Source organism: Lagenorhynchus albirostris, chromosome X, assembly GCF_949774975.1.
Source record: "Lagenorhynchus albirostris chromosome X, mLagAlb1.1, whole genome shotgun sequence".
NCBI classification, from domain to species: Eukaryota; Metazoa; Chordata; class Mammalia; order Artiodactyla; family Delphinidae; genus Lagenorhynchus; species Lagenorhynchus albirostris.
Window position 1 is genome coordinate 34,709,294 of NC_083116.1, and position 16,043 is coordinate 34,725,336.

General features: G+C 38.8%; 1 pseudogene; it reads left to right on the top strand.

Moving 5' to 3' along the window:
- Positions 1-6,059: 6,059 nt before the first annotated feature.
- LOC132513764 (OCIA domain-containing protein 1-like) lies at positions 6,060-6,766 on the top strand (annotated as a pseudogene).
- The last annotated feature ends 9,277 nt before the right edge of the window (positions 6,767-16,043 follow it).

Consider the following 16,043-nt stretch of genomic DNA (forward strand, 5'->3'; position numbering starts at 1 on the left):
CAGTGGATGTTCAAACAAAGACAAGAGAATACTTAGAGCAAGGGGACAGAGAGGAAAAAAAACTAGGAAAAAGCTGACAAAATAATTCTCTGCAGTCTGGGGACATTTAGTGTTGGAGCAAATATTCTTATAGCCTGTAATAGGCCCTGAGGGTATCACTGGATACAGCACAGTGAGAAGATGAAAATCATAGCATGCACCCTGAGTCACAGAGAAAAGATGAAATTATATTCAGTATATTCTGCTTAAGGAGGCAAGGAAGTGTGCAATACACGTTAGAAAACGTTTTATCCAAAATGATTAACTTAAAATCATTGCGATGCAAAGAGTAACTTTTGAACTCCAGAAAACTCTACCATCCAGAAAGATCCTTTTTTAAGAGTTCCATGTGTTGTGGTTTCACTCTATATCATTCTGACCTTATCTTTTACAGCCTTGGTCACCTCTTGGTGAAAGATGATGATTTTGCATCTTACGCTCCTTTTTGCAGTGGAAAAATACATGTTCCTATTTTTGCCAAGTTTTACAACTCTTGGAAAGAAAGGGGGATCTTTATTTTTAATTGCATATTTTGTATGCTTTTAAGGAGTCATAAAGTGCCCTCATTCTTATATTAGCAGTAAATTTCCAATAAAAATTCTGGTGCAAATATAGATACCCCCCCTCCAAAGTAAAAGCAAATTACCCACAATGCATCTTTGCAGTAGAATGTTCATCCAATTAGATTGCAAGGCAATTAATATGATTACTCATCTGTATACTCAGTACTTAGTTTCCATTTTGCCTGCAGCAACTGCAGCTTTGACAATTTATCTGACAGGTCCACAACATACATTTCTGAAAATGCCAAAGAAATGGAAGCTACCTGTATTTGTAAGGTACAGTTCAGAGATTTTGGAAAAGGGTGAGAATAATGGGCCCAGAGCAGAGGGAGAGAGAATTGAGATGGAGAGGAAATTGTATGGCTGAATTCTAAGAGCTACTATCATGACTAAAAAAGTACCTCTAAGGGAGGGCAATACTGCAGGAAAGATTTAGGGGGAAAAATGATAAAGTCAAGATGGCAAAAGAAAGTTGGCATGAATTTCCCAGTAAGTAAAAAGGTCAGATTCCAGAGGAAGTAGCCAGGGCAAGCCAGATAAAGCAAATCTGATTCTTTTTTTTTCTTTATTTAGACTTTGGTGGCAGGGGTGGGGAGGGGAATTAGAGAAGCAACAGGAGTAGTAGCCTTTGAGGGATCTCAGCCTTCAATATTAAGGAGTCCAGACTAGGACAGGTAGGTGAACTGCAGAAAGTGGTAAGTATGGACTGAGAGAAAAGGACCACTAAGGTAAACCTAGATACCAGAGGTATTACATAGCATGGTGGGAATCTTTTCCTACCACCCATCAACATTCAAATGCCCATGGGTATCCACTAGGCCTAAGTCTAAGCAAGAAGTCCTATGTGGGGAAGACATACAGAGGTCAGGGTTCTTTTTAAGGCTCTCTGGAGAGAAGTGTCTTAAGCCAAGATTCCAGGACAAGCCCTGGATTCAGTGACCCAGTTAAAACTTTGCTGGTGAGAGTGACATCAGCAAATTGTCAGGGTAGGCAGCTCCAAACTCCTGTCCCTTCTCAGAAACATTGAAAACCAGCAGAAAGTCATAATCAACTTTGTCAGAAATCTGGAAAACAGTCAAAGATTTACAGAAACCAAGAATGCACTGAATCAAGGGAAAAAATCAACTTCCATATGGTAAGAAAGCTATGTGGCATTTTTACTGCCCTTGCTCCACCCCCTCCCTAGCTCAGCAGTGGTTTTGAAGACAGCAACTCCCATTTCTTGTGTGAGACCCTAATCCCTGGTTCTAGAGGGAGCAGAGCAGACCTTATCTGAGACTTATTATGTTTATCTGTTCTAAACTGTCTATGGGCTTCCTGAAAGGACTGATGCAAGGCACTCATCTCTGTTTCACCTAACTCAGAAATCACTCAGGACAGTAAAATGGTGGACTTTGCCCCAAAACACTGTAAGGCAAATGAAAACCCTGCACACACCTGGGGCAAAAGATTGTAGTCTGAAAAACAATAGACTGCCTAAAGCCTGAAAGGATATTTGGGGAGAGAGATTTTTTTGGAAAGTAGGACATTCAAAAGCACCCATGTACACTGGGGAATCTAGAAAGCCATACACATTCCCAGAGTGGGACACACATTCAGAAAAGACCTAAGAAGACCCTAAGTTTTCACCTCTGGCTGATCTCTGAGCTCAGTGTAAGCAGGAAGTGAAGGCTAAGCCAGAGTTATAAACAGTCTAGCTAAGTTTTGAAAGAGTGTCCCAGCATAGAACCAATCTTCATAGACTGGGAAAGGTGGGTTTTTGGCTTTTTTAACTATTGGGGTGTGTGCCCCATGTGTGTGTATTCTGGAGTTAAAGGAAATCTCTGTCAAAACATTAGTTGAACACTAACTGAAGGAACAGAGACTTCACTGAACCCACATGACAAGGAATACAGTCTTTGCAAAAATAGTTTGGAAAAGTAATTAAACAAATGGACAACTACAGCCTTCCACAGTCAAAAAGAGCAAATCCTAGAGAAGGGGAATAATTTGGTTTCTAGAGATGCATAACATTATAATATTCAATGTCTAATTTTCAACAAAAAGTTACAGCATACACAAAGAAAGAGGAAAGTATGGCCCATTCACAGGAGAAAAGAAGTAGACAGAAACCACCTCTGAGGGAATCTATTGTTAAGAGAGAAAATCATAGTTCTAAGCTCCTACATTAAAAAAAAGAAAAACCTCAAATCAATAACATAAATTTATGCCTTAAAGAACTAGAGAAATAAGAGCAAAGTAAATGCCTATCTGGCAGAGAAAAGGAAATAATAATGATTAGAGTAGAGATAAACAAAATAGAGAACAGAAAAATAACAGAATCAAAGAGCCCAAAAGTTGGTTCTTTGAAAAGAAGAACAATATTGACAAACCTTTAGGTAGACTGACAAAGAAAAAGTTGAAATAATACAAAGAACTAAAATCAGAAATGAAAATGGGAACATTACTACCAACCTTACGGAAATAACAAGGATTATTAGAGAATGCCATGAACAACTATATCACAGCAAATAAAATGACCTGGATGAAATGGACAAATTCCTAGGAACTTACAAATTACCAAAACTGACTGAAGAAGAAATAGAAATTCTGAACAGTAAATATATTGAATTTGTAATAAAGCAAAACATCTCAGCAAAGAAAAATTCAGGACCTGATGGCTTTACTGGTGAACTCTGCCAAACATTTAGAGCATAATTAACACTAATTCAAACTTCTCAAAAAAAAAATAGGAGAAAGCTCCCTAACTCATTTTATGAGGCTAGCATTACTCTGATAAAGACATCACAAGAAAACTACAGAACAATATATCTTATGAATATACATTCAAATATCCTCACCAAAATACTAGCCAATTGAATACACAGCATATTAAAAGGATTATATACCATGACCAGGTGGGATTTATCCCAGAAATGCAAGAATGGTTCAACACAAGAAAATCCATCAGTGTAAACATAACTTAAAAGAAAGCAGGAGAAAAACCACATCATCATCTCAATTGATGCAGAAAAGCTAATAAAGAAATTAAGCAAAATGTCAGGATGCAAAATCGACATACACCAACAATGAAGAATCCAAAAAGGAAATTATTTAAATAACTCCATTTACCATATTGGTCAAGAGAATAAAATATCCAGGAATAAATTTACCCAAGGAGGTGAAAGACATATACTGAAAACTTTTTTTAAAAATGCTGAAAGAAATTAAAAGAAACCTCAATAAATGGGAAGACATTCTATACATTCGGTGTTCATGGTTTACAAGATTTAATATTGTTAATATGTCAGTTCTGCCTTAACGGGATATACAGATTCAGTGCAATCTCTATCAAAACTCCAGCAGCCTTTTTTTTTTTGCAGAAATGGAAAAGCCAATTCTCAAGTTCATGTGGATTTGCAAGGGGTCCTAAATAGCCAAAACAATCTTGAAAAGGAAGAACAAAGTTAGAGGACTCACATTTCTGATTTCAAAACTCCCTACAAATCTACAGTAATCAATACAGCATGTCACTGGCATAAGAGCTAACATACAAATCAATGGAATAGAATTAAGAGTCCAGAACAGACCATGTAGACTTCAAGATCAAGATGAAATAATAGGAGGATGCTGGGCTCACCTCCCCTCACAAACACATGAAGATTACAATTATGTGTAGAGTGACTCTCGCTGAAATAGACCTGGCTAGCAGGCTGTCTTTTCTAAGCCAAGGCTGTGAAGAAAGATCCACATGGAGTCTGGTAGGAAGGGAGAAGTGATCTGGTCGGGGCCCACACCCCTAGTGGGGGACCCAGAAGAGGAAGGGATATCACGGACTCAAGGCTCCTCCCTGCAGAGCAAGAGATTCAAGCTATATATTGGGCAGCCCAGATTAGCCAGATAAAGAGTTCAAAACAATAGTAATAAGAATGCTAAATAGGGACCTTCCCTGGTAGCACAGTGGTTAAGAATCTGCCTGCCAATGCAGGGGACATGGGTTCAAGCTTTGGTCCGGGAACATCCTACATGCCATGGAGCAACTAAGCCCATGTGCCACAACTACTGAGCCTGTGTGCCACAACTACTGAAGTCCATGCGCCTACAGCCCGTGCTCCGCAACAAGAGAAGCCACCGCAATAAGAAGCCCACGCACCACAACGAAGAACAGCCCCTGTTCACGGCAACTAGAGAAAGCCTGCATGCAGCAACGAAGACCCAACGCAGCCAAAAATTTAAAAAAAAAGAAGAAGAATGCTAAATAGATGCTTACAGTGAGAATTTTAACAAAGAACTAGAAAATATAAAAATGAAACTGTCAGAGCTGAAGAATACAATAACTGAAAAGAAAAATACACAGGAGGGAATTAACAGATTAGATGATACAGAATAAAACGTGTGATATGAAGGATAGAATAGTGGAAATCACCCAATCAGAAGGGCAAAAAGAAAAACAAATTTTGAAAAAATGAGAATAGTTTAAGGGATCTCTGAGACAACATCAAGTGTACTAACATTTGCATTATAGGGGTCCCAGAAGGAGAAGAGTGAAAGGGGTAGAAAATGTATTTGATGAAATTATGGCTGAAAACTTCTTGAACCAGATATCTAGGTACAGGAGACACAGTGAGTCTCAAACAAGATGAACCAAAAGAGACCCACACCAAGATATATCATCATTAAAATGGCAAAAGTTAAAGCTAAAGAGAATTTTAAAGGCAGCAAGAGAAAAACAAAGACTCACATATAAGGGAACACCCCCTGATAAGGTTATCAGATGATTGTTCAGTAGAAATTTTGCAGGCCAGAATGTAGTGTCATATATATTTAAAGCACTGAAAAGAAAAAGCCTACAACCTAAGTTACTCTACACAGCAAGGTTATCATTCAGAATTGAAGGAAAGATAAATATACTAAACCTACCCTAAAAGTAATGTGATATATATAAAGCTATAAAGTCTCCACCAAAAAACTATTAGAATTAATAAATGGATTCAGTAAAGTTGCAAGGTACTCTATACACTAATAATAAACTATCAGAAAGAAAATGCAAGAAAACAATCCCATTTACAATCCCATCAAAAAGAATAAAATACCTAGCAATAAACTTAGCCAAGGAGGTAAAAGACCTATACTTCAAAAACTATAAGACATTGATGAAGGAAATGGAAGATGATACATATAAATGGAAGGATATCCCATGTTCATGGATTGGAAGAATTAATATAGTTAATACTATCCAAAGCGATTTCCTCCCATACATCACCAGTGCTTCTGGGTCATGGTCATTTTGAGCCTGTATCTGGGTGACTTCTAGGCGGTCGTGTCATTGACTGCTCCCCACCCCCCAACTCCGCTGTGGTCCTGCGTGTCTCCTGCCCTCCCATCCCCACTGAGCCCTCTCGGGTCCCCTCTGGGCCTTCTGCCCCTGGTCACCAAGGTTTGCTGTGCTCTCACCCACTGGTGTCATTTGGAGGAAAGATGAATGGGAGGGCTGATTTTCAAGAGACAAATGCAGAAGTTCCAAGACCAATTCCCCACATAAGGGCTGATTACATTCCAACAGAGGAAGAAAGAAGAGTCTTTGCAGAAGGCAATGATGAAAGCTTCTGGTCCAGATGAATCCTTTCAGGTCATCCCAAATATGGTTCCATCCCTAAACATATTTGCTTGCATCATGGGATACTTTGCTGGAAAGCTTTCCTATGTGAAAACTTGCCAAGAGAAGTTAAAGAATCTTGAGAATTCCCCTCTTGGAGAAGCTTTATGATCAGGACAGGCATGACGATCTCCACCAACTGGGCACTATTCTCAGAAGTCAAAATATGACTCAAACATGAGGGGTCATTTATCTTTTGTGACAACGCCAGCAGCAGACAACATAGAAAAAGAGATGCTTCCTCATTATGAGCCAACTCCATTCAGTGCTTCTATGAATGAATCTACTCCCACTGGTATTACTGATCATATTGCCCAAGTCAAAGTAAACAAATATGGAGATACCTGGGATGAGTGAAAAATTGCATCATTGGACCTACTGAAGAAGTTTCAATATCCAGCGTCATCTAGGTGGTCATGAACATCTGCATGCTTTGAGCTCAGCAGCAGTCTTCATAAACACATTTAAAACTAGAACCTGGGTTTTTGTGGTTTGGCTTATGAAGATGATGTTGTAAAAACTTAAATGTTAATGTAATATTGTGTGAATATATTCATTTGGGGGAACTCTCTGAATGATGGTAGTATACCATGATTGTACACAGTTTGTGAAATTGTTTTAAGTTACAGGGCAAGGATACTGTTATAAAACTATCAAGTGAGTGCAATGCTCTAGAATCACTGTATCTGGAAATAAATGATACCTGCATGTTGAATTGGGGTGGGTGGGTGTAGCAATCATAATTTTAAGTCTTAAACTTTATATCAAAAATTATTAAAAAGTCTTTCTCCAGTGTTTGCTGTATTCTCTTAATGTTTACGGTAAATAAAATATAAAGGAACATGCATTAAAAAATACTATCCAGGGCTTCCCTGGTGGCGCAGTGGTTGAGAGTCCACCTGCCGATGCAGGGGACGCGGGTTCGTGCCCCGGTCCGGGAAGATCCCACATGCCGCGGAGCGACTGGGCCCGTGAGCCATGGCCGCTGGGCCTGCGCGTCCGGAGCCTGTGCTCTGCAACAGGAGAGGCCACAACAGTGAGAGGCCCGCGTACCGCAAAAAAAAAAAAAATAAAAAAAAAAAATACTATCCAAAGCAATCTACAAAGTTAATGCAATCCCTAACAAAATACCCATGACATTTTTCACAGAACTAGAACAAATAATCCTAAAATTTGTATGAAACCACAGAAGACTGAAAATAGCCAAAGCAATCTTGAGAAAAAAAAGAACAAAGCTGGAGATATCATGCTCCCTGACTTCAAACTATACTACAAAGCCACAGTAATCAAAACAGTGTGGAACTGACACAAAAACAGACATAGATCAAGGAAACAAAATAGAGAGCTCAGAAATAACCCCCCTCACATATTATCAATTAATCTATGACAAAGGATGCAAAAATATACAATTGGGGAAAAGACAGTCTCTTCAATATGTACTGTTGAGAAAACTGGACAGCTACATATAATAGAATGAAATTAGAACATTTTCTCATACCATATACAAAAATAAACTCAAAATGCATTAAAGACCTAAATGTAAGACTGGAAACCATAAAATTCCTTGAATAAAACACAGGCAGTACACTCTTTGACATGTCTTATCGATATTTTTTGGATCTATTGCTTCAGGCAAAGGAAACAAAAGCAAAAATAAACAAATGGGACCTAATTATATTTAAAAGCATTGCACAGTGAAGGAAACCATCAAAAAAATAAAATGACAACCTACTAAACAAGAGAAGTTATTTCCCAATGATTTATCTGATAAAGAGTTAATATCCAAAATATATAAAGAGCACATACAACTCAATATAAAAAAAACAAACAATGCGATTAAAAAATGGACGAAAGACCTGAATAGACATTTTTTCCAAAGAAGACATACAGATAGCTAACAGGCACATGAAAAGATGCTCAACATCACTAATCATCAGGGAAAGGCAAATCAAAACCTCAATGAAATATCACCTCACACCTTTCAGAATGGCTATTATCAAAAAGAAAATAAATATAATAAATATTAGTGAGAAAGTAGAGAAAGGGAAAATTTAGTTCACTGTTGGGGGAATGTAAATTGGTACAGCCACTGTGGAAAACAGTATAAAGTTTCCTCAAGAAATTAAAAATAAAACTACAATATGATCCAGCAATTCCACTCCTGGGTATGTATCTGAAGAAAATGAAAACACTAATACAAAAAGATACATGCAATGCAATGTTCATAGCAGAATTATTTATAATAGCTAAGATGTGGAAGCAACCTAAGTGTCTATCAATAGGTGTATGGATAAAGAAGATGTGATTGATATATGATAAATACATACACACAAACATACAATGGAATATTACTCAGCCATAAAAAAGAATGAAAATTTGCCATTTCCAACATGTATGTACCTGTATCATGCTTAGTGAAGTAAGTCAGACAGAGAAAGACAAATATTGTGTTTCACTTACATGTGGAATCTAAAAAATAAAACAAATGAATATAACAAAACAGAAACAGACTCATAGATACAGAGAACAAACTAGTGGTTACCAGTGGGAGAGTGGTGAGGGGAGGGTCATGATAGGGGAAGGGGATTATGAGGTACAAACTACTAGGTATAAAATAAATAAGATACAAGGATATAATATACAGCAAAGGGGATATAGCCAATATTCTATAATAACTTTAAATAGAATATAATCTATAAAAATAATGAACTACTGTGTTGTATACCTGAAACTAATATAACATTGTAAATCAACTATACTTCAATAAAAACTGCAAAAAATGCAAATTAAAAACATATTGTACTACTTCATGGATAAAGTAAGTATCTTGCAGCAATACAATTCCATTTATACCTTGGCCCTGTTCTGTGCTATTATTATCATATGTTACATAGTACTGTCATTACTGATACATGTTATAACCCTTCACAATAAATTGTTTGTTTTAATTATCAAAAATGAATAAATAAATAAACCATCTATGGCCAACTGATTTTTGACATGATGTCAAGACCATTCAATGGAAAAAGAATAGTCTCTTCGACAAATGGTGCTGGGACAGCTAGATATCCACATGCAAATGAATGAAACTGGATCCTTATTTCACACCATATATAGAAATTAACTCAACATAGATCAACAATCTAAATATAAGAGCTAAAACCATAAAAATTCATAGAAGAAATAATATGGGTAGATCTTCATGACCTTGACTTTCACAAAGATTTTTAGATATTATACAAAAAATATAAGCAACAAAAGAAAAAATGGATAAACTGGATTTCATCAAAATTAAAGACTTATGTCATCAAAGGCCATTATCAAAAAGTGGACAAGATAACCTACAAAATTAGAGAAAGTGTTTGCAAATCATATACCAAATAAGGGTTTGTATCCAGAATATATAGAGAACTATTGCAAGTCAACAAGAAAAAGATAAAAACCCAATTTAAAATGAGCAAAGGACTTGAATATACATTTCTCCAAAGAAGATAAACAAACGGACAACAAGCACATGAAAAGATGCTTAACATCATTAGTCATTAGGGAAACGAAATTCAAAACCACAATAAGGAACTTCACAGCCATTAGGATACCTCATAATATAAAAAGGAGAATCAGAAGTGTTGGCAAATGTGGAGAAATTGGAACTCTTGTACACTGTTGATGAGAATGTAAAATGTTTCAGCCATTTTGGAAAATTGTTTGGTGTTTCCTCTAAAAGTTAAACAGAGAACAGAATGGCAATATAAACCTACATTCCATCCTTAGGTATATACCTAAAATAATCGAAAACAGGTCCCAAAGCAAGTATATGTACACACATGTTCATAACAGCACTAGTCACAACAGTCAAAAGGTGTTAACAGCCCAAATGTCCACCAACGGAATTTATGGATAAAGAAATTGTGGTATATACATACAATGGAATATCACTTGTCCATAGAAAAGCAATGAAGTACTAATAAATGCTACAGTGTGGATGAACCTTGAAAACATTATGCTATGTGAAAGAAGCCAGACAAAAATAAGGTCACATATTTTATGATTCCATTTGTATGAAATATCCAGAATACGTAAATCCATTGAGACAGAACGCAGACTGGTATTTGCCAGGGGCTGGGGTGGAGGTGGCAGCGTGCAAATGACGAGAAATTGCTTTACGGATTAGGGGTTTTACTCTGTAGTGATGGAAATGTTTCAGAACTAGGTAGAAGTGTTAGTTGCCCAACATTGAGAATGTGTTAAATGCCACTGAATTGCTCACATTAAAATGGTTAATTTTATGTTATGTGAATTGTACCTCAATAAATTATTTTTTTAAAACTTTGCTGGTGCCCAGTATGTGTTTTAAATGTTAATCTTCTAAATAGTTTAACCCTATTAACATAATTAAGAATATACAAGCTTCAGAAAACTGAAAACAAAATTAGTCAATTAGCAGATGCAGGAATTGGAAACAGGAGGTTAGAGGAAATGCTTGTAGTTAAAATGACAATAAAAACGCCATCCGACTTTTTGTAGCCAAGATGACACACCCAGGTGCCTGTCCTTGACTTGACTAGAGGCAGGAGAGGTATATCCAGACCTTTCATTCAGGGCAGGGGCAGGAAGAAACAGGAAATAATCCTTCAAGTCCATGTCAGGAAGCTGTGCTTTCTGCATTTTTTTCTTTCTGAAAAAGGTGGTAGATTGTGTTCATTCGACTGCAGGGAAAACTTCAGAGATGGGGAGCCAGGTCTGAGAGATAATTGAGCAAGACTGAGATTTCTCAGCTTGCCTAGATACTTGTAGAAGGCAATAACTGTGTTTTAAATGAAGGTTGAGTATTATAGTAGAATAGACCTTGGACTTTATTTATTTATTTAGCTGCACTGAGTCTTTGTTGCTGTACGTGGGCTTTCCCTAGTTGCAGCGAGCGGGGGCTACTCTTCGTTGCGGTGTGCGGGCTTCTTATTTGTGGTGGCTTCTCTTGTTGCAGAGCACAGGCTCTAGGCACACAAGGTTCAGTAGTTATGGCACGTGGGCTCAGTAGTTGCGGTGCACAGGCTCTAGGGCTTGTGGGCTTCAGTAGTTGTGGCACACGGGCTTTGTTGCTCCGCAGCATGTGGGATCTTCCCGGACCAGGACTTGAACCCGTGTCCCCTGCATGGGCAGGCGGATTCTTAACCACTGTGCCACCAGGGAAGTCCAAGACCTTGGATTTTAGAGTGAAATAGACCTGAGTTCAAATCCCAACTCTGCCCCTTAATAGCCATGTGACCTCATGTTATTTACTTAGCCATTTCAAACCACGGTTTTCCTTTCTCTTAAATGTGAATATATAACTCTGAAAGATTATTGTGAAGATTAAGTGAGGTAGATACAAAGTACCCAGCACATGCCAGCACACAGTAGATACTTGATGCTAGTTATTTTTCTTCAATCAAATTACAGATGACTTCTCCCTCCCACTTCACTCCCCCTCCAAAAAAAGTAATTAGAGTTGGTTGATGAAGAAGGATAATAAACCAAACCTTCAATTACAAAAGATACCAAAACAACTATACCAGGTGATGAAGACGAGTATTCAAAGCAATGCTTTTTCACCTGGTAAAACATCCTGCATGAGGAGGGATAAAAGCTTATTCCTCGCAGAGAGATCAGCAGAATGACAGAAAGGATGCTGAACAATTTCATCCCAGAATCCTTGCCCTTTCTATTGGCCCCATAAGAAACCAAAGGTATCCACATCCCATGAGCAAAAGGAAGCTCAGCTGGGGAATGAATAACAATGAAATCATTTGAATAAGAAGAGTAATGGTTTTCTTATCCTCCTCAGGAGGTTCTAGGGTTCAGAATGCTATAGTGACTAATAAGAATGTGGGTATAGGGCTTCCCTGGTGGCGCAGTGGTTGAGAGTCCGCCTGCCAATGCAGGGGACACGGGTTCGTTCCCCGGTCCGGGAAGATCCCACATGCCGCGGAGCGGCTGGGCCCGTGAGCCATGGCCGCTGAGCCTGCGTGTCTGGAGCCTGTGCTCCGCAATGGGAGAGGCCACAACAGTGAGAGGCCCGCGTACCGCAAAAAAAAAAAAAAACAGAATGTGGGTATAGATCCATACAGATGTTTGTTCAATGCCCAGATCTCACTAGCTATGGACCTTAGGCAAGTCACTTTCCTTCTGAGAATTGGAATTCTCACTTATAATGAATAGTACTTACCTTGTAGGGTTGTTATGTGTATTATGCAAGATAAATACATGTAAAGTGCTTAGCACAATGCCAAGCACATAGTCAACAACTCATAAATGTTCATTCCCTCCCTCTTCCTATTACATAAAATTCTACCCTATTTTACAGAAAGGGACTCCTTTTAAAGATGAGACTGTCATGAAAATGAATCATTATTCTACATTTCTTTTCATTCAAATTACCATTTAAGGGTCCCCTACATTACATTATGTAGGCTCCTATCAATATGGCTCAATTTAAAAGTTGAAAGATAAGAGGCTTTTGTCAGTGGAAAATACAACAAATTAAAAGTTAGAAACACTGAGTTTAGCCCTAGCTTTTCTGCTAACTAGCACACCATCTTTCTGGGCCTGTTCCCATATAGTGAATGGAGGAGTGTGGGCTCGACTATCCCTTCCAGTTTTAAACTTACATGAAACTAATCACTAAAGCTGAAGGACAAGTCACAGCCTTTGCTAGTAAGAAGAGTCATGGACATTAGGCTATTTGAGAGACTTCAAGAGGTCAACTAGTTTATTTAATGTTAGAATGACTTAAGCCCAGCACCTAGGATGGAGATTCTATATAATTCCTTGTTGGCATTTTCTTAAATATTTATTTATGTATTTATTTATTTAGGCTGCGCTGGGTCTTAGTTGTGGCATGCAAGACCTTCGTTGCCGTGTGCAGGATCTTCCTTGCTGCATGCGGGCTCTTTAGTTGCAGCATGCAGGCTCTTTAGTTACAGCATGCATGTGGGATATAGTTCCCTGACCAGGGATCGAACCTGGGCCCCCTGCATTGGGAGCACGGAGTCTTAGCCACTGGACCACCAGGGAAGTCCCCCTTGTTGGCATTTGCTAAGGTTTATTCTCTCTGAAAGTAAGCCTCTGATTTTATATGCATAGAATAATTAGACTATGCAAATAACATGAGTATATAGTAGTCACTATATTGATACAATGAATCAACCTATATTCAGAGATACGATGATGAATTCTTGGGTATGGAATATTTTTAAAGTAATCATAAAAGGGGATCTAGAAAAGAGAATTTTGTTATTTGGTCTGAAATATCAACATAGTCTACTTTCAGGGCTGAGGGCATTTTCTCCTATTTTCAAAGCAACTTAGTTAAGCTTTGATCCCTTTGCTTTGAAAGATGAAACATAACAAAAAACTTCACATATGTGTATACGTGTGGCACATACACATACACACACTCCTCTTCTCCTAAAGGAAATAAGATCTATCTACCTCTCAAATTACATCAGTTAGATGTGAGTCCAAGGAGCCTTGAATTGTCTTTACCTAGTAAATCAAGCAATCTATGAATACTACCAAGGGTAGAGCTTCTAGGAGGCCAAAACTTAGGGAAGGTTATTTAAAGGCAGATTCAAAGTCTCAAGGTTAAGGACAGAGTGTGGTAGCTTATTGAGTCCATCTCCCTAGTCCAAGAAATAGGCAAAAACTTCTTCAGACTATTGAACAGAAGACCAAATGCCTCCAGGGGAGTTCATGCTCCTCTTTGGCCTACATATCTTAATGTAGCACCTTCTCTCCACAGACAATGTGAAATCTAGAGACCCAACGTCATACATGATCACTGCCCTCAAGATGCTTGCAGTCCAGCCAAGACTCCACATGTGCACATAGAAACATACACTACAGAGGCTGGAAAGGTTCTTTAGCGATCATACAGTTCAGTGGTTTTCACACTCTTTCATAGAGCTTTCAAGGGTTCCACAGAAGGGCCTCAAACTGACATTAAGAAGGACCATAGGGGGATTTTTTGCAATCAAAGGCTCTAGATCCACAGGCTTATTTTTTTGAAAGAAACTCCCTTTTTTGTCTCAATGTTGTATATTGGAGTTCTACAGATTTTATTAGTAGAAAGGGTTTCATAAGTAAAAGAAAGACTGAAAACCACAGCTCGGATCCAAATTTTTCATTTCAAAGATGAAGAAATGGAGGTCCAGATGCATCCAGCAATCCGTCCAAGGTTTTGCTGCAAGTGTTTAGCCAAGTCATGAAGTACTCAAGAGAGGAGAATACATTTTGCCTTGCGGTATTTCTGCTGTTGCTAAATGCCAAATAAGTGCTGGAGAAAAATTATGTGGGTGGGCACAATCACAGGGGCCTGTGGTACATATGGGGCTGCTTCCTAGGGGAGGTTGGACTTAAACTGGGTTATGGCCTTTGGGGAGGGTTTCATGAGTTGGAAGGAGGAGGGCGTCCTGGCAGAGGTACAGTCATGAGTAAAGGTGCAGGGACACGGGTGCATCAAGAATGTTTTTCCAGCCATTCCTTGTGGACCTATGTCTCCTACTCAGAAAACTTTTTTATTCCTATTCTGACAGAATCTTTTCCTATTGACCCTTTCATACTGGCATCAGTACTGGAGGATTCCGCTTTGATATGAGCCCTAATAAGCTGCCGTTTCGACAATTGGCACGATCAGCTAATTCTTGCTTTTATCTCCAACAGCAAGCTTGGAAATAAAATATCAAATCTTATCCCATATACTGATATACCATAATTTACAGGGCTTTTTGATTATGTGTGGCTAGACTTTTTTCATAATATCTGGGTACCCATTTCCTGCACATAATTCTGTTGAATTGTCATGGTCACAAAAACCATTCTTCCTAGGAGACATTGTATCTCTATTTCTATTTAAAGGACACAAAACAAAGCAAGGGATTCACGTTGCCTTTGGTATAATTAGCATCAGAAAAGATTATAACAAATTGTTCTTGGTTAAAAGTAAAAAAAATATATTGGGAGTTGATATTATTGCTCAGTAACAATGATTGAGTTGCTTGACTTTTTATAGCATAACCATGGCATCGGTATGCACTGAGCATTCATTAGAACAACCTATGGTATAGGTGTAGGGTGCGTGTTCATTACAACAGTTTATCTCACTATAAAATGGGAGTAATACAAGGGAGATGACGTATTGAAAGTCACGCCACAAATAAATTATTTGAATCAGGATTACAACTTTGGTCTCTTAATTCTTAATAAGGCTTCCTTTCTCCAAAATCACCCTGATTTGAAATATTTTCTCAAGTATGATAAGACTGCTTGAAATTTTCTTCCATCTTTTCTCTTGTTCTTCATGGAGCAGCCAATGTGGAAGGGCAGATATATTAGTCAGGGTTCTCCAGAGAAAGAAACACAGTAAGATAATTAAGGTGTGTGTGTGTGTGTGTGTGTGTGTGTGTGTGTGCGCGTGCGTGTGTGTGTGCGTGTGTGTGTGTGTGTGTAGGGGGAGGGGGGAGAGGGGGAGAAGGGGAGAAGGGGAGAGGGGGAGGGGGGAGAGGGAGAGGGAGAGGGAGAGGGAGAGGGAGAGGGAGAGGGGGAGGGGGAGAGAGGGAGAGGGAGGGGAAGAGGGGAGGGGGAGAGAGAGGGAGGGAGAGAGAGAGAGAGAGAGAGAGACACACGAGAGAGACACGGGAGAGACACGGGAGAGACACGGGAGAGACACGGGAGAGAGAGGGAGAGAGAGGGAGAGAGAGGGAGAGAGAGGGAGAGAGAGGGAGAGAGAGGGAGAGAGAGGGAGAGAGAGGGAGAGAGAGGGAGGTTATGAG